Genomic DNA, 16,926 nt, shown 5'->3' with positions numbered 1-16,926 from the left:
TGCCTGTGGCATTAACAGTGATTTTCACTCTCCATCCTCTTGGCATCCACAGGGGTAGGTGGTGTTTCTACACTTTCATTTTTATTATGTGTTTAATTCAAAACACTACCCCTCTATCCTATAGCACAGAGACTGAGATAAGGGGGTGAAGGGATGGGGTCCATTCCTTTTTAAAGGGTTATTTAGCTCTTCAATACACCTACTTTATAGGGCAGGGTGCCCCCAAGGGCTTGTCAATTACTCTTATTCCCTCACGAGACATGAGATGGGGATGAGGGGTACAGGTGGGCACTGTACCCACCCCACTGTAAGGTGATATGAAGTGAAATAGGTGTGTTGGACACATTTCACATTTGCGACTCGCATGTGACACCAGGTTAATGGATATGAAGTTGCTCATATTTTCAACTTGCATCAATCTCTTGTAGTTGAATGTATGTGGATGCTGTAGAAAAATCATGGACCCATCTGGGCAGTGGGATTTATTTTGAAAAATAAATTTTTGGCTACACAAATGGCTAAAGCTCCCCAAGATCACACACTCAGACTGTCAGAATGTGTTCTTGAGTTTTACTGAAATAGCTTTCTGTGCTTTTTGTGGTCACTGTAATGGTTTTGAAGATATTTTATGGAAGTTGACATTGGTGGCATCCTGTGGCAGGCCTACCATTATCTTTCCTGTCCTCCTCCTCCTCACTATTACAAACTCAATCAACATTGGAAACTAACAACAACTTAATGGGGGATACTTCTAATTAATTTCTAATATGAACGTATTTATATAGTGGTTCTGTTCATGAAGCATAAAGGTTCTATTGTTATACCAAATTTGGTAAAGATTATACGTTTATTGGCTAACTGACATATAATGGATTGCAAGCTTTCAAGGCTATATAGGTCTCTTTTTCAGACGTATTATTATTACCGGTAATATGCCAGAAAATTTACAATCCATTATGCATACACGTATATATGTTTTTTAAGTACAGAATGTAAACTGTAGGATTTGGAAAAAGGTGACAGTTCTGCTTTTATTTAACTAAAACATTCTCAATTTCTAATCATAGCTTAAGGCATAGTTCATTATTACTTGTTTTTTTCAAATTGGCAACTTGCAAACCTTCTGGGACTACTCAAACTATTTATATGAGCAAACGCTTAATAAAATGTCCTGAAAGTTTTTGTAGGAATCATAACAGTAAAAATAAAAGTACTAGAAGTGGTATGCAGCATACAACAAAATCCCAGGACCAGATGGCACTGTCCCAAGAACACTTGAAGGTGGTTAGTGAATAAACAGCGTAGATACTAATCATGATCATTTAGCAGAGGTAGGATCCGCGCCTAAAGACCTGACGGTGGCAGATGTTATGCGTTTACACAAAAAATAAAGCATGAGACAGACAATTAAACAAAGCACTTAACTCATCAATAGCTGGCAAATGGAGAAACATAATGTAACTGATTTATTACCCAGTTGGTGAAAATGCTGGCACCATAGAAATATGAGTTATTATTTTTTTCAAAATAATAGCCTAGCCTAGTGTGATTAGTTTATTATGATTATATCTTAAGCAGTATACATTTTGTTTGCATTATTGATATCCTATGTATAAAACAATGTATGTATACTTTGTTTTTTTAAAGCTAGGGTAGAGTCAACATGTGAACGCATAAACTAAGACTGGGGAGAATATGCAAACAAAAAGGACCATTTAATGTGGATCTGTGGCTTTATCTATATGCTATTTTTTTTTGTTATATAATTTAAATAAATCCCCCAAAACTGTGTTATACATAATACACCAATACATACCAAGGAAAAAGTATTACATTGTTTTTATCATATCTCTGTTCAATTATTATTCTTGTCCATGTTTAAGGCACCCACACAAATTATATAATGTTTTTTTTTTCAGGAAAGAAATGGCTTCCTTTTCATACCATTTTTACATAAAAAATAAACATTTTAAAAGAAATATATTTTTTTCAAGGATATAGAGTGCTTTGCTGACTGCTGAAAGTCACTGGCACTCTCCCTTCGGTGTGTATGGTCGACAGTAATGCAGGGCTAGCAGTTCCTTGTGAAAAGCAGTAAAGGCAACACACTTTTTTCTAGGAGAGAGTTGCTGCTGGATAAGCCCTTTCTATATTTACACTCATTGCCACATGCAGAGGTCTCAAATAGGTAAAGATTCCTAAATAATTCAGTGTTGGTGTAATAATAATCCAGCCAGATGTGATACACTTTATTAAGTAAGGACAAAATAAGGTCCCAAACAATTTTACCGTTTGTGCCTATGGGATCAGGGCAGCCAGGAGGATTCAGGTGTTTATCTTTCCCCTCTTATAAATGCTAAATGACAGTGTATAGCCTTTACTGCTTTCGCATAATTTATCGAATTTTACCCCATATATTAATCTTTTTGATGGGATGTACTACTTCCCAATAGGCATACTTGGGAACTCTCCGGGTTTGACCTGGAGATTGCGTGGTAAGCGCTGCTCCTCCGGTTCTCCGGGTCTTGACACGCCCCGCTCCCCGCCCATTTTTTTCCTTTACATGGGGGTGTTCCCCCAATGTCAGCGGGACCGCCCACCGACGTCAGGCTGACGTCAGAGTGCAGTCCTGGCCGCGTCCCGCAAGGGAAGGCTCCGGGTAGCCGGAGCCGAGAAGTTTCCAGGTATGCCAATAAGCCTCCCCTTAGATTAGAGATTTATCTACACAGACGTTCTGCTCTGGGTTGTAAACATCTGAGAACTTTTCTTGACAGAAATGTTAGGAGGTGTCTACTTTTGTACAGCCTGCCATAATTGCGATCACTTCTGGGTAGGCATTGGCAAAAACCTGTGACGGATTTCATTGCATACCCTATTCATGACACCTGGGAAGATGGGGGTTCCTAAAACTGGATTTTTGCTCCAGTAAGAGCAAAGGTTGTTTTTTAAAAAATAATCTCTATCAAATTTTTTGTATCCGATTTTTTTTATCGGATTAGTGGGGTGCCGGTGTCTACAGCAGGATGAGCCTGGGTTAGCTGCCAGATATTGTGTAGCACATCTATTTGTCTCCAAAACTGTATTTTGTATAATAAAAGGCTAACAAAATTAATTGGCTCATAGCCATCAATATTACAATTATCGTCCCTGGGATTTTCTTTCAATTCAAATAAAAAAGACAGAGCTGGATAACACAGGAAAGGGTTTTGGAGGGCTCAGGAGGTGAACAGGAAGGGTATTCAGAGAGTTAAAATACATTGGAACGCTTTGGAACAATCTATAACAATGGAGACAAAGCCAGTTTTAACATCTAACATTGGCTTTGCTGTATGGGTGCATGAGATCACTTGACTCTGGGGGGACAGGATTTGGTCACTGGGGATTGCCTCAGTTGCAGATGTTGCTCTACAAACTGCATATGATTACTGAGCATTTGCGATTTTACAACCGAAATGTAATACTTTATTATTATTTTATCTATGGAGTGCCAGTGAATTCTGTAGCTGTCACGACTGTGGATACCAGGCCAGACAGACCATTTTTGGGGTACCATTTCACATGAATATGATAAGTACTGGCAGACGGCACGAAGCACAGTACAAAGGTGTGAGCAAAAAAAAAGTCAAGTCCAAAGCCAAGGGTCATAATCCAGATGAGTTAATATCAGACAACCAGGCACCAGCATGGAAGTGCTAAAACAACAATGCTCCATCATGGGTAGTTAGGAGAAGCCCTTGTATATAAAGGCCCCTGATGAGTAGGTGAGTGTCAGGCGTGGCAAGAACTGGTAAGGATTTCATGTCCATAGGGAGGTAAGGATTCCACCAATCCCAAAGCTGACTGGTGGTGGCTGGAATTGGAGCAGTACCTCTCAAACGCAAGGTTGTTGGTTCAAATCCAATGGTTACTAACAGTAATGAAACTCCAATATGCCCGAATAAAAAAATAGCAAAGCAATGAACACACAAACTGAGAACTAGAACCTGTACTTGGCACCTTGAAATGTGTAGTCATTTATCAATATTAAGCTTCGTTTGCTGTTTATCTAACAGTACCAATTTTAACCCATGTTTGGCATTGGTCATGTGGATCATTTTCTGTGTTACACAGGTGTAAACTTAAAATTGGACCTGAAGTATGTTCATTCAAATAACATAATAACTAAATGGAAAGTAGACCTCATTAATTTATATTACATATGTGTTTTGTCACACATGTGATATTATTTAATATCTCATGTACTCCACCAGCACATATCCGCTTTTTGCCATTTGCCATTCCGGTCACATTAGGTTATTAACTGGCCTGAAAATTAATGAACCTTAGTGCAGTGGTTGTGAATGAAGCCTTTAACATTTCACATGACAGGAAGCGTAAATAATTTATTAAACCGATATATCTTTTTTCCAGAGAGAAAGCTAAAGAGAACAGATTGCACATTTGTCCACAGAAATGTCAACATAATTGAAAGTTATGGGCATACCTGGGAACATTTTGGCTCTGGCTATGCAGATCCCCTTGTAGGATGCAGGCAAGAATTCCCACTGATGTTTGTGGGCTGACCGCTTTCCCGGTGTGCATCTCCCAGAGTCTCCGGGCTTTTGACTTGATAAAGGGAGGACTCCCGAAAGCTCGTTTATTATTTTAATACTGTTAGTCCAATAAAAAAGGTATTACAAGATTCTGCAACTTTCTGTTTTTTGCATTCGTATACACTGGACTAATACGGCTACCCCAAACTACGGGCAAAACCAGGTATGCTGGGAACTCTCAGTCTCAGGGTTTTGCCCCAATATCAGGGTCTCAAGTTGAAATGACAGATTCTCATGGTCGCACAGTCTGGGACTGACTCCTTCCTATTCTACACTGCTGTCATTATATATATATATATATATATATATAGGACTTCCAATTGGTGTGTTTGTTACCAGTATGTTATGGTTGATATCCCTGATTGAATGCAGGCACATCAATTATGTGTATGTTTATCTAATGACAAGTCACACTTTCCACACACTCATTTGGCAAGTACCTATGTAGAATTGAAAGGTTTGCAATTTCACAAGTCTTAGGGTCAGCTCTTGTTATAAACTTCACAGGTATGGTTATGAGGATGTATCCAGGTCCATCCATGTTGCACATGTGACCAGAGTAGTTGCCTAAGATGCTGAGCCAATGGGTGTTTTATATTCTTTCTTACGTTATCAAGCAAGTACGTGCATTAGGGAAATGCAGGACTCACAAATAGCCTAGGGTGATAGAGACCTAAGAGACCGTCCTGGATGCATCCACATCATCTTGAGTGATAGGTAAGTGAGTGCGTAAGTGTGCAGTCACCAGGGAAAGTACAGCCAAGGGTGACTTTCATTGGATGAATTAATTAATTTGATGTTTTTGTGGTAGTTTCATTTGTTTTTAAAGATTTTCTTATTGTGACATTTTTTTCTTTCTCACAGCTAGGGCGTGCTTTTGGTTCGGTAATGGTGGAAAATAAACAGTACTTGTATGTTTAGGTTGCAATAAATTCACATAACTGAAATCACTCTAGTGCTCAGCTTCATGAACTGGCTCCATAAAGTAAGTAGTGTACTGATATTATTTTTTCATGCTTAGCTGAGAGAAATATCTATGGCTCTGTGAAAACAATTTCAACATTCCCGTGGGAGACACATTTGTTGATCTGGCTTTTTATGTCTGCACACGAAATGTCACTTAAAACTTTACAGAGACCTTTTGCACGACAGTAACTATTAAACACCACTGACTAAATAAAGTACTGGATATTATACACTTTTAAAAAAAGTATTTACGACTTTTGATTAATAAGGGGATTTTTGCTCAAAATATTTACCTTAGCTCGAGAAAACCATCAACCGGTTCAAGGAGGATTTTTTTCTGCAGGTAAACAGGAAGTAGGATTCACTTGTATAATATGTTTGTCTGTCTAACCAAACTGTATATTCATTTATTTAATATATAGCTGTAAATGTTTCAACCCTCGCTTAGCCCATAATTAAAACATGGTCATTAGTAAATAATTAACCCCTTCAGTCCCCTATGGACGTACTGGTACATCCATAAAACGCATCTCAAGAAACCCCTATGGACGTACTGGTACGTCCTGACCTTGCAGCGGAAGGATCACTGCTATACTTTTTTCTAGCAAACTGCAGTTATCAATTACCTATTTTTTTTAACCTACTGACCTTCTACAATGACGATGAAGATAGAAGACAGGGTTTATAATGGAAGTGGACACAGAGCTGTGTTATAGCGGGTAATAACTAAAAAGATCTGATTAAATGATAAAATGTTTTTATTTCTATGTAAATGGGGTGTCTGTGTGTTAGAGGGGAAACATTTCAGTTCTCTCTGATGCCAATGTAACAAACATATATATGTTATATGTGCAAGAAACATTTTAGCAACCACTTAAAGCTATCCACACACTATCCTATGTGCTTGAGTGCATGGAGTAAAGGGTCTGGTCCTCCCACTCCCAGTGAGGGAAAAGGATTCTAGAACCCTACTAAGATCCATGATACTTTATTATTTTAGATGGTCTCCAGGTTTCCCAATTTAATAAGGTCCTGTGTATGACTTTGACTCTGTTTATATACCTTTGTGTGTATCTAATATGCATACAAATTATACAGAAAAAAAGAGAGAGAGAGAGAGAGATGCAGGGATAGAGAGCCAACAAGGAGGTGGAGAGGATGTTCATTGATCAATATTTCGATCACCCTTGCAACCTTTGTCAAGATCAATGCACAACCTATTTTCCACCCAGCACAAGTCCCCTGAGTTCTGCTTTTTATTATCAAATGCTGCAATTATGATTGTAGCACGTTGACTAATTATATTTGCATAATTAAAATATGCATAACTTATACAACATTATTACTACTCTAGTTAAAGGGATATCATACCAAAGGTTTAAGACATTACATGATAAAATAATTTTCAAAACCGGCTCTGCTATTCTTGCTACAATCTATACATCACTCCTACCTTCCTCACTGAAATCTGTAATCTAGGCAGAAAAGCTAAATTTGTATGAATGTTCAATATTTCAATAGAAATTTTAAATGCAACGTAGAATCTCATCTGTCTAAGAAAAGAGGTGTGTAGGAGTAACAGCACATATTTGAAGACCTCCAAAACGTAATGGCCCAAAGCAGATGTTTTGGAAATGAAGCCTATTTCTGATTGTATTGAATACAATAAGTGAATAGTAAAATTATTTTCATTCAATAATATAGTGACATAAAGTAGTGGCTAATGGTGGCATTATTATGTGTGTAAAATGTAAGATGTTTCATTGTTAAAAAAGGACACTCATCATATGCACTTTTTTTACAGGTAACAAATGCACATTAAAAGTACTTTCTTTGCTGGTGGGGTTGTATGGGACATTAGACTGCCCTTTCGTAAAATTACAAAATGAATTCTACAATCATGAGATTTGTTAGTTACTGTAATATTATATATATATATATATATATATATTTGTAATGCTACACATTCAATTTTAAGTGTTTTTATGGATAATCCCATTATGAAAATGTCATTTTTTTTATTATTATTAATGCTTCTAAAATACATCATAATTTGCTTTAGGCTTTTAAAAGTATACTAGCCGTATACAAGCCATTAGATATATCATCATATATCATTATAAGTCTAATTAATATTGATTATGGTTCATTTAGTACTGGAGATCTGTGTTGATGATTTTAACCATTACCAATGTCCCCATTAAATGGGATGAGTGGACATGACTTGTCCATATCTAATTCCTTTGTGTTTGGCCCTTTACATCACCACATCTTATATTATCTTCCATGCCCTTTCCATATTTTTTTGACTACTAAATATTTTGTCCAATATCCATAGACAAGCACTTATAATTTCTTCTACACTTTTGTTACTGTACTTTATTGGTCGTTCGTACGGACTTTTAACTGTTGGAGCAGGGAGACCACTCCAGCAGTGGTCTCTGCCGGCCAAGTTGCACCATCAGGAGTTAAAGGGCCCTGCGAGTAAGCTATTGGTCGCCTCCAAGGGCCTCCTCTGGCATCAACCAGCCTGACTGAAGGGGTTAACTTGGAATTACAACATTTTAGGCAGATCAAAAATTGCCTAGATTTTATCTCAAGAGAACTCAGTTAACCCTATAGCCTGCCTGCATTGAAGCCTAAAGCTTCCTTTCACCGGTTTTCTAAAATTCTCCCATTTATTGGACATGCATTTTAAACAGCTGGCTAATCCCTAGACAGACTATACATATGCATCAAAGTCTATTCCTTGAATGCGCCTTAGGCGAAACATGGGAGTTCTTCTAATTCAGAGGAAAGCTCCTTAGGGTAACAATGAACAATAGTTCAGAAAAGTGTGTGAACTTGATCCAACTATTTTTCTTCACTTTTCTTTGCTTAGATTTGGCAAAACCTGATCAGATAATTTGCACTTTTCATACTTCTGTGCTATAATTAACCACAGAGTATCATTTTGAATAATAGTGAGGGGTTAAATGTCTACCCTGCAAAGTGTTCTTTGTAATTGCTTTGAAAGTCTCGTTTGGCATTGCATTAAAGGAAGATAAATATTAGAAATAGAAATCAGTGTAATATTATGTACTTAACCTACACTGTCACAAACCACAAATAAGGTTATAGTTAGGTAAGAAGCACATCTTTATTAAAATGTCTCCTCAGTTCAGGCAAAGACCCCTATACGGACCTTTACTTTACGGACGTAGATACAGAGTAACCATTCACCTGTTTACGTATGTTCACGAGAACGGACACAATATGACACCCGCTAGTCACCATGTCAGCTTGTCGCACATTTTGATGAGGAAGTGAGCGCCATTGCTGGAAGTGAGGGCCGTTGCGGGAAGTTAGGGCCATTGGAAGGACGTTCTGTCTGTGTGCACAGCTCTTTTTAACCTCCACATCCTGTACAGTTCTGTACAGTATTATTGTTCTTGTTTCATTAACCCTTTCGGTCCCAGACCAAAGCACTAAAATTGTTTTTATTTTTACCATATGCTTGTTAAACTATGATTCCCCTTTTCCATATTTGATGAACCTGCACAAATCATACAGTATTTTGTTTCAGATAAAGTACAGCCTTTTTAAAATAATAGAAATACATAAAACATAACCATAATGAGTGATAACAAAAAAAACAACACTATAATAAAATAATCTAATTTTTGCAATCTTGCTTCCTTCTATACCGTAAGCGCCACAACTGAACAATGACCCAATTTATGTTAAGCAACATCTCCTGATTACAGTCATAACCCACATACATATTTTTTATGTTCCAGAGGGCTTTACATAATATCCCATATTACATATTTTTTAATACTATTGTGATCAGCAAGCAGGGCTCAGATTTGAATAATCGCGATCAGCTAGAAGTGGGAGCAATGGGAGAGCCCAGCAAGGTCTAGAAAGGGTTAAAGATTGGTGAGTTTTGTTTTTAATTTTTAGTCCTAAATTAAAAGCTAGCCTATATTACACTTTATTTATATTTATGACTGTTGCTGACTGCTGTAAGTTACTTTGGATGTTGATTGTATTCTGTGATTATTCTGCCTTTACATTTTGAGTGATCAGCCTATACCTGATTGTGATTTTTGTACATATAGACCTAACTTTGTTGACCAAAGACAATCTAATACAGTACTGTATTGTATGTAGTGCATAATGTCAGATAAAAAGAAAAGCTGAAATACTATTACCTTGGATATGAAGCTTAAAATGATTACATTGTATGATTAAGGTGTTTCTCAAGCTGACATGCCCCAAAGGCTAGGTTTTACTACATGAGGAGCAGAGAAAAAAGTTAAGAGTGCTACGCCAGTTAACACAACAACAATTAGAAAAAGGGATAGCCTTGTTGCAGACATGGAGAGACTCTTAATACTTTGGATAGAAAATCAGACTACACGCTATGTTCCTGTAAACCAGGACACTACTCAAAGTAAAACCCTAAGCCTATTCAATGACCTGAAGCTAAAGAAAGATGAGACAGCAAATGATGCAGAATTGTTTGAAAAGGAGGTCTAACCAATCTACATAACATCAAAGTGCAAGGAGAAGCAGCTGAAATAAACAACACATGGAAACACAGCACTGCAGGTATAGACCAACCGAGCAAAACATACACACTCTGTATTTGAAGGTATTAATAAATAACACATGAAACATACCATTGCAGGTACAGAACAACTAAATAACACACAAACATAGCTTTGCAGGTATAGATCAAGTGAAAAATCACAGGCAAACTCAGCATCGAAGGTATATATCAAATAAATAATGCATGGAAACGCTAAGTTGCAGACATAGATCACAGGTCGCAAACCCCAAAGGACTTACCATCTTTGTCCCCAAACAGCCTCCCTGTGGCATCTTGCCCCCCAAAGAGCCTACCCCGGGCATCTTTACCTCAAACAGCCTCCCTGTGCCATCTTTGCCTTAAACGGCCTCCCTGTGCCATGGTCCCCCCACTTACACATCCATGTTATCACACACACATTCAATTATTCATTCATTCAATTACCCATTCACAAATATTAATTCCCTCATTCACAGATACTCATTCACTCATTCACAGATACTCATTCTTTTGCCCCATGTTAAAGACAGCCGTGACTTCTGGTACCTTAAAGCCTATGATCTATCCTTGGCAAAAACCTAGAACTTTAAAGACTTCCAGCGCTTAGGAGTTCTAAAAGAAAAACATGGGTGACTACAGCCCTTTTTGAAGATTGGTTTGACATCTGCTTTGTTCAGAGATGTACGCCTATTTCAAGGACAACAATATCCCTTTCAAAATGTTTCTCCTTGTAGATAATGCCCTGGCCGAAAATACTGTAGAGCTGGCAAGGCAGTTAGAGCTCGAAGTGGAGCCGGAAGTTGCCGGTAAACTTCTTGCACCCCATACTGAGCCCCTCAGCAATGAAGATCTTCTAGAGCTTGAAAAGGAGAAAGAAGAATATGTGCAGGATGGGGTTGAGATCATTCAACAGTCTAACTTAAAAACTTCACTTTAAAGCTTCCCATCATCTTCATTGCGCCACAGCAAATGCTATAATTTCAGGGGGTTATGCCTGTTACAAAGAAATCTACATGAAATAGAAGAGAGCTTCAAACTAACACCTACTTTTATAAAAGGCCAGCAGCGCCCAGTCAATCTCCTAGATCATCAACACCGACTAGCACTGACATCACTACCATGCCTTGATCCTACTATTATTTCTATTTGTAGCCCATCCAACTTGTCAGCAATAAAGTGTCTTGCCTTTGATGACTCGTCTTACGAAGTAGAAGATATGCCCTCAAGTTCAACCTCACCATTCCTACATTAAGTAAGAAAAATCAGCTTACCCTTTTTCTTGAAATATTTTGTTTGGTTATAAATACATTATTTACATCAGTTATGCCTGTATGATGAACTGCAGTGAAAAAAGGTAGTGCTTCACTTTAAGAACACTTTCATTTTACATACATGCTATGGAGATTTTTTAATAGTTATGAGCCTTTACCAATGTTCCTCTTTTTAATTTGATAATTTAATAATACTTTTATTGGCTAGCTGAATTGTATCATCTTTACCACATTTGCTCATTTCCTTTTCATGACTAACATGGAACAATTCTATACCTCAAACCAGGGCTGCCATCAGAAGTCTTGGGGTCCAGTACAAACATAAAGACCAGGCTACCATGCTCGGTACCACCACCCCATATACCTTCATCCACCCTGCCCTATTCTCACAATGGGGCCACCAGGCTCCAAAGCACAGAAAGGGACCATTGAGCCTCAAACCCTGCAGCTGCCCACACTTAGCCCCTTACCTGTCTGGGCCCCATGCACAGGCACTGGTTGTAGCCCCCTGATGGTGGCACTGCCTCAACCAAAAAACATAATATTTTGTCAACTTGCTTAATTGTATAAATAATATTAAATAATATAATATCAAATATGGCATATTACTCAGGGAATTTGTTGAACTCGAACACTATGTTCAACGGTTATTGGGGACATTTTTGTTAAAATATACTAATTTGAGATCTAATAGCTTCAAGTTGGGAAAATCTGAACTCTGCAGGTCAATAAACATCGACCTTGGCAGAATTCAAGCTATCAAGGGATTTCCCAAGAGTTTAATAACACAGCACACAAGGATTGCAGCTGAGTTCACATCAGTAAATATGATAAATATTTATAATTTGTAAAACTCTGCTGGGTTTTTTTATATTTACATGCACAGGGTTACACTTGAGGTTTAGTAAACAGATTTTTTAAACAGGATCTGTATCTAGTTCAAAAAAAGAATAGCTTATAAACAGAGATGGTTTGTATGTCTGACACTAAAACACATGCTTACAGTTACACAACTGAGTGAGGTCATGGATGGCCATGTAGGGTCTTTTAAAATGACAATTAAAGCAAAGGTTAGCTAAGCTAGGTTGTTTTACTTGCAGAACACATGAACATTTTGAGGTTTAAGCAATATATATGTATATATATATATATATATATATATATATATATATAATACATTGAATTACTCTACCAATGCATCTCTAAACACAGCTGTGATACCAAAGAACTTGTTCTATGTCACTAAGATGAAGGAGATTTACACACTATATTGCTACACATGCAAGGTGACCTTGTCCTCTTAATTGTGCATTATCAGATCTTATTTCAGGGTTTGCTTCCATATCTATCTTACCATGCCTAGTATTGATTCACCTACCAGAGTGGCAAGCCTAACACAGTCATATTTAATGTTCTCCTAAAACCTCTCACATGCAGTAACCTCTCTAAGTAATATAATCCAATATACTGATGGCTGATTGCATTTATCTCAATGTAATTATAAATTTATATATATGAAGTATTTTGATATCGTAGTACTTTTGACACTGTCAAAAATTAACTCTAGCCCATACTTGTAATACACAATGATACTTAACATGTTTATTTAACCTTGAGCTGAGAGGAGATTGACGCAATTCACTGAACTAGTCCATTTTATAAAATTATTATCAGAATGCATCAAGGAAGGACTGGTGTTCAAAATAAAATTAATTGGAAGAAGTACACTTGGCTATCTGATTTTTACAGGATGTTCTCCTTCCAAGTATCAACACAGCTTGTTCTGGCTCAAAATAACATAATGGGAGCCATTTTTATTTTCCATGATCAATCTGGCCAGTGTGTAAGAGAAATATCCAGCATCCCCCAGAGACAAATACAAGAAATACACAAGCTCAGGAAATTGGCTTATTTTTTTATTACAATATACTGAGAGTCACATTTAATTAAAACATATATCATGCTTCCAAGTAATGTGGTCCAACTGAAATACTGGATCATGAATATCTTCATACTGTCTCTTGTGTAGAATGCACAGTTCTTTTGTCTCAAATGGTATCTTTAATAATGTAATATATTAGAAGACATAGCCTGTCTATGTTAATTTGTGCAGTTTTGTATTGTAATGTATTCTAAAAGGAAATCAATGAAGTGCATTTTGTGTGATCATATGTTATTTATTGTAAAGTTCTGATTGCGATACTGGCTTCTGCTGTCAAGGAGAAGTCCAGGCTGTCAATCGAGGGATGTGTCACTGTCGCTGCAAGAAGGGCAGGACGTACCAGTACGTCCATAGGGGATTCTTGAGATGCGTTTTTTTGGACGTACCGGTACATCCATAGGGGACTGGGGGGTTAAACTCACAATTAATAATGTGAGCATGCTTTAAAAAAGTCCAAAATATTTCCTCAATATTTCCAAATGGTTTTGGTAACTGAATTTGAAGAATGGGACATCAAATGGTGTCTAAGATACAATAAGGATAGGCCTTACCAGTGGGCCAGCATAATGTAGGTTTATCACACTTTTAGAAACAAAACAAACTTCAACCTCTGCTGTTGAACAGATCGACGGCTTTTGTAGGCATCTCATTTCCAGTGAAAACAATCACAGTTTCAATTTGTTTTTGTGCTTTGAATAGCCTCTTTTGGGTCTCTTTAAGTGAATAACTTATGTGAATTTAATTTATGAAGCAATGAAAGGGAGCATATCTGGACCTACCCTCTGCATGATTACAAATGACATGCTACAGATATTCTAATTAAACATTAATATCATTTTTTGGCAGTGAGAATAGGAATGAACACAGCGTGAAACATTATATGTTGATCTATCTAATTAAGTCCATTACAAAGGCTGAACAATTGCAGTAAACTTAGATTTTTTTTACATGACTGATAGACCTTTATTAAATGTTTTCAAATATAAAACCTAGATATTGGTAAAAAGGACAGAATAGTGCCAGATTAGTGGTTAAATACAAAAATTAACGGTCATTTTTATTTGTGCTACATACATTTAAATTACAGAGCTTAAAGGGAGATTATTTGCAAATATAGCATTCCCTTTCAACATAATGTATCTATTTTGTGATTAAGCATAAACCTCAGTCTCACCTACTGTCAGTAACACAATATAATGAGCATAATCTAAACTGTAAGGTCCCTTTCTCCTTCTGTATCATGTCTGTACTTGGGAATTTTCTGGGTTTGCCACAGAGTCTCCACTTAAGAGCTGCTTCGTACGATGGTTACTCTTTCTCCGGGTAGAGGAGCGGACTTTGGCCATGTCAACTCCACACCCATTTCCCTTCCTTCTTACTGCCTACGTAAGTCTTTCTGGTGCTTGCCCCAAACCATGCATTGCCAGCCCCACTTCCATACACAACTAGCCCTGCCACCTCATCCCTACCATGTCTACCAGGTCATCTGTATTCTTGTTGATTTTTTTATATTGCCCATTCTTATGTTATTGCTACTGGCTCTATAAATAAAAAGTAATAATAATCATAATAAATAATTTAGCATTTTCTCCAAAGTTTTTGTGAATTCATACTCAGACCTAGCCATAAAATGATCTACCACCTGATGTATTGCTAAAAATGCCTGCCTATTCTGGATAGAATTCAGATGAGGGCTACCAAGATGGTAATTGGTTAGCAGGATAAAAATTATTGGGAAGACAGAGAGAGAGAGTAGATGCGATAGAAACTTTTTAAAAAATACATAAAGAGATGTAACAAAGTACAGGGGGAAGCTTATTTCAGAGAGGGAGAAATATTAGAACAAGAGGTCATGATCTAAAACTAGAGGGTCAGAAGTCTTAGATGTAATGTAAGGAATTTTCCTTTACTGCGAGGGTTGTAGATAAAAAGTCATGAGAAGTAGTACAGGTTAATACAATGAGGGAATTTAACCATGCATGGGGAAGGCATAAAATTATCCTCAATCTAAGCCAAGACCAAGGGGGGGTTAAGGTATCAGTCCTTACTGGAAATATAGAAAAATCAAAGAACAGAAAATCATAGAGCAAATACAACACAGGCAAGAAAGTAGTTTTATAATAATATCTTGGGTGCACAACAGTTTCTATGTCAAAAGTAAGTCTAAATGTTTCTTAAGACTTGAAGTATTATAATGAATCCCATTTAATGGTTTAAATAGGAAAAAATATCACTCCAGTGGCTAAATACATTTCTCTCCTTTTTCCTGCCGTGATGAACAATAACTCTTACTACTGAAGAAAAAAAACGTGTCCGCCTTGAAAGATCTATAGGTCTGCCCATGTTCTGCTGACGCACATATCCATAGTGTTCAGCAACAGCAGGTATTTCAATTGTGCAGCTGAACGTGAACCCGTCCTACACTTTAAGCAGGTGTCAGATATACAGGCAGTGTCAGCTGGGTTAAAAATACCCCCAATGCATTTGCTGAATTCTTCTTCATCATCATTTCTAACCTTGGCCACTAAGCAATAAAGCATGTTGTATCAAATGTTAAAGAAGATGTGCAATAAGTTGATGAATTCCCAGTGAACACATATTTATATGACATTTGGAGCAAGGGGTAACTAGACAAGTTATTACACAGTAATTGTCACTATTTAGGAGGGAAGTCCCTTTTGCGAGACCTGGCCCCTCTTGCCTCCCTGATATCATAAATAATCCTTCTGGCTGCATATGTGAATGGGAGTAAATCAATACAACCCAAATACACAGGCATTATAACAATCAAGAATAGACTACTCAGTTGAAATTGGAATGCCTCCCATTACAATCGTGACAATCATGCAGATGTTTAAAAATATAATTTGATCTTATAAAAATTATAGACAAGGGTAGATATTATGAGAAAAATGGTGGTAGTCCTCAAAATTCTGAATTAATCATAAGACTGGTTAAACAATAAAACATGCAGAACTAAACTATATATATATATATATATACGGTTTCCACAAGCCTTTTTTCTTGTTTTGCTGCTGTCCAAGGGAGCATAGCATGCAGTAATTAGTGTTACATAATTGCATGCAAGGTTTGCATAATTATGTGCAAAAATAACATCTGGAAAATGTAGCGTTTTCCTTTTTTTCTAGGAAAGAGAAACATTTGCAGCATATAAAAAAACAAGGAAGATCTCATAAATATCAAAAATATTCCTAATTATAAGGTTTATACAGTTTGTATTTTTTTAAAAAGGTATGTCTCAGATGCTTAATGCTTTAACTATAGCCAGTACAGTAAAAATGTTGAAATGTCCTTTTTATGCGCCTTCACATTAAAACCAGGCAATGAAACAAGCTTTTCCGTTGACTTAAATAATTACTATTCTTGATTTGTTACATTAAATAATACTGTATATTAGAAAAAATGAATACCTAAAACCAAGAATGTGACATTTAATGACAAACTCTGTTGGTCAATTCCATTATAATGGTTATTGAGTATGGTTATTGAGTATTGTCTAAATCTAAAAAGCACGTTAGTTCTCAATACTTGAGAACTTGGGCAAACAAAATGAACAGA

General features: G+C 36.9%; 1 protein-coding gene across 2 annotated transcripts in view; it reads right to left on the bottom strand.

Annotated features, from left to right (window-relative positions):
• DLGAP1 (DLG associated protein 1) overlaps positions 1 to 16,926 on the bottom strand; it is a 106,194-nt gene that overhangs the window by 76,346 nt on the left and 12,922 nt on the right. The gene's annotated exons all lie outside the window — the stretch shown is intronic.

The sequence above is a fragment of the Spea bombifrons genome, chromosome 5, assembly GCF_027358695.1.
Source record: "Spea bombifrons isolate aSpeBom1 chromosome 5, aSpeBom1.2.pri, whole genome shotgun sequence".
Taxonomy (NCBI): domain Eukaryota; kingdom Metazoa; phylum Chordata; class Amphibia; order Anura; family Pelobatidae; genus Spea; species Spea bombifrons.
Note: the sequence above shows the minus strand (reverse complement) of the source record. Positions and strands in the feature narration are given on the sequence as shown.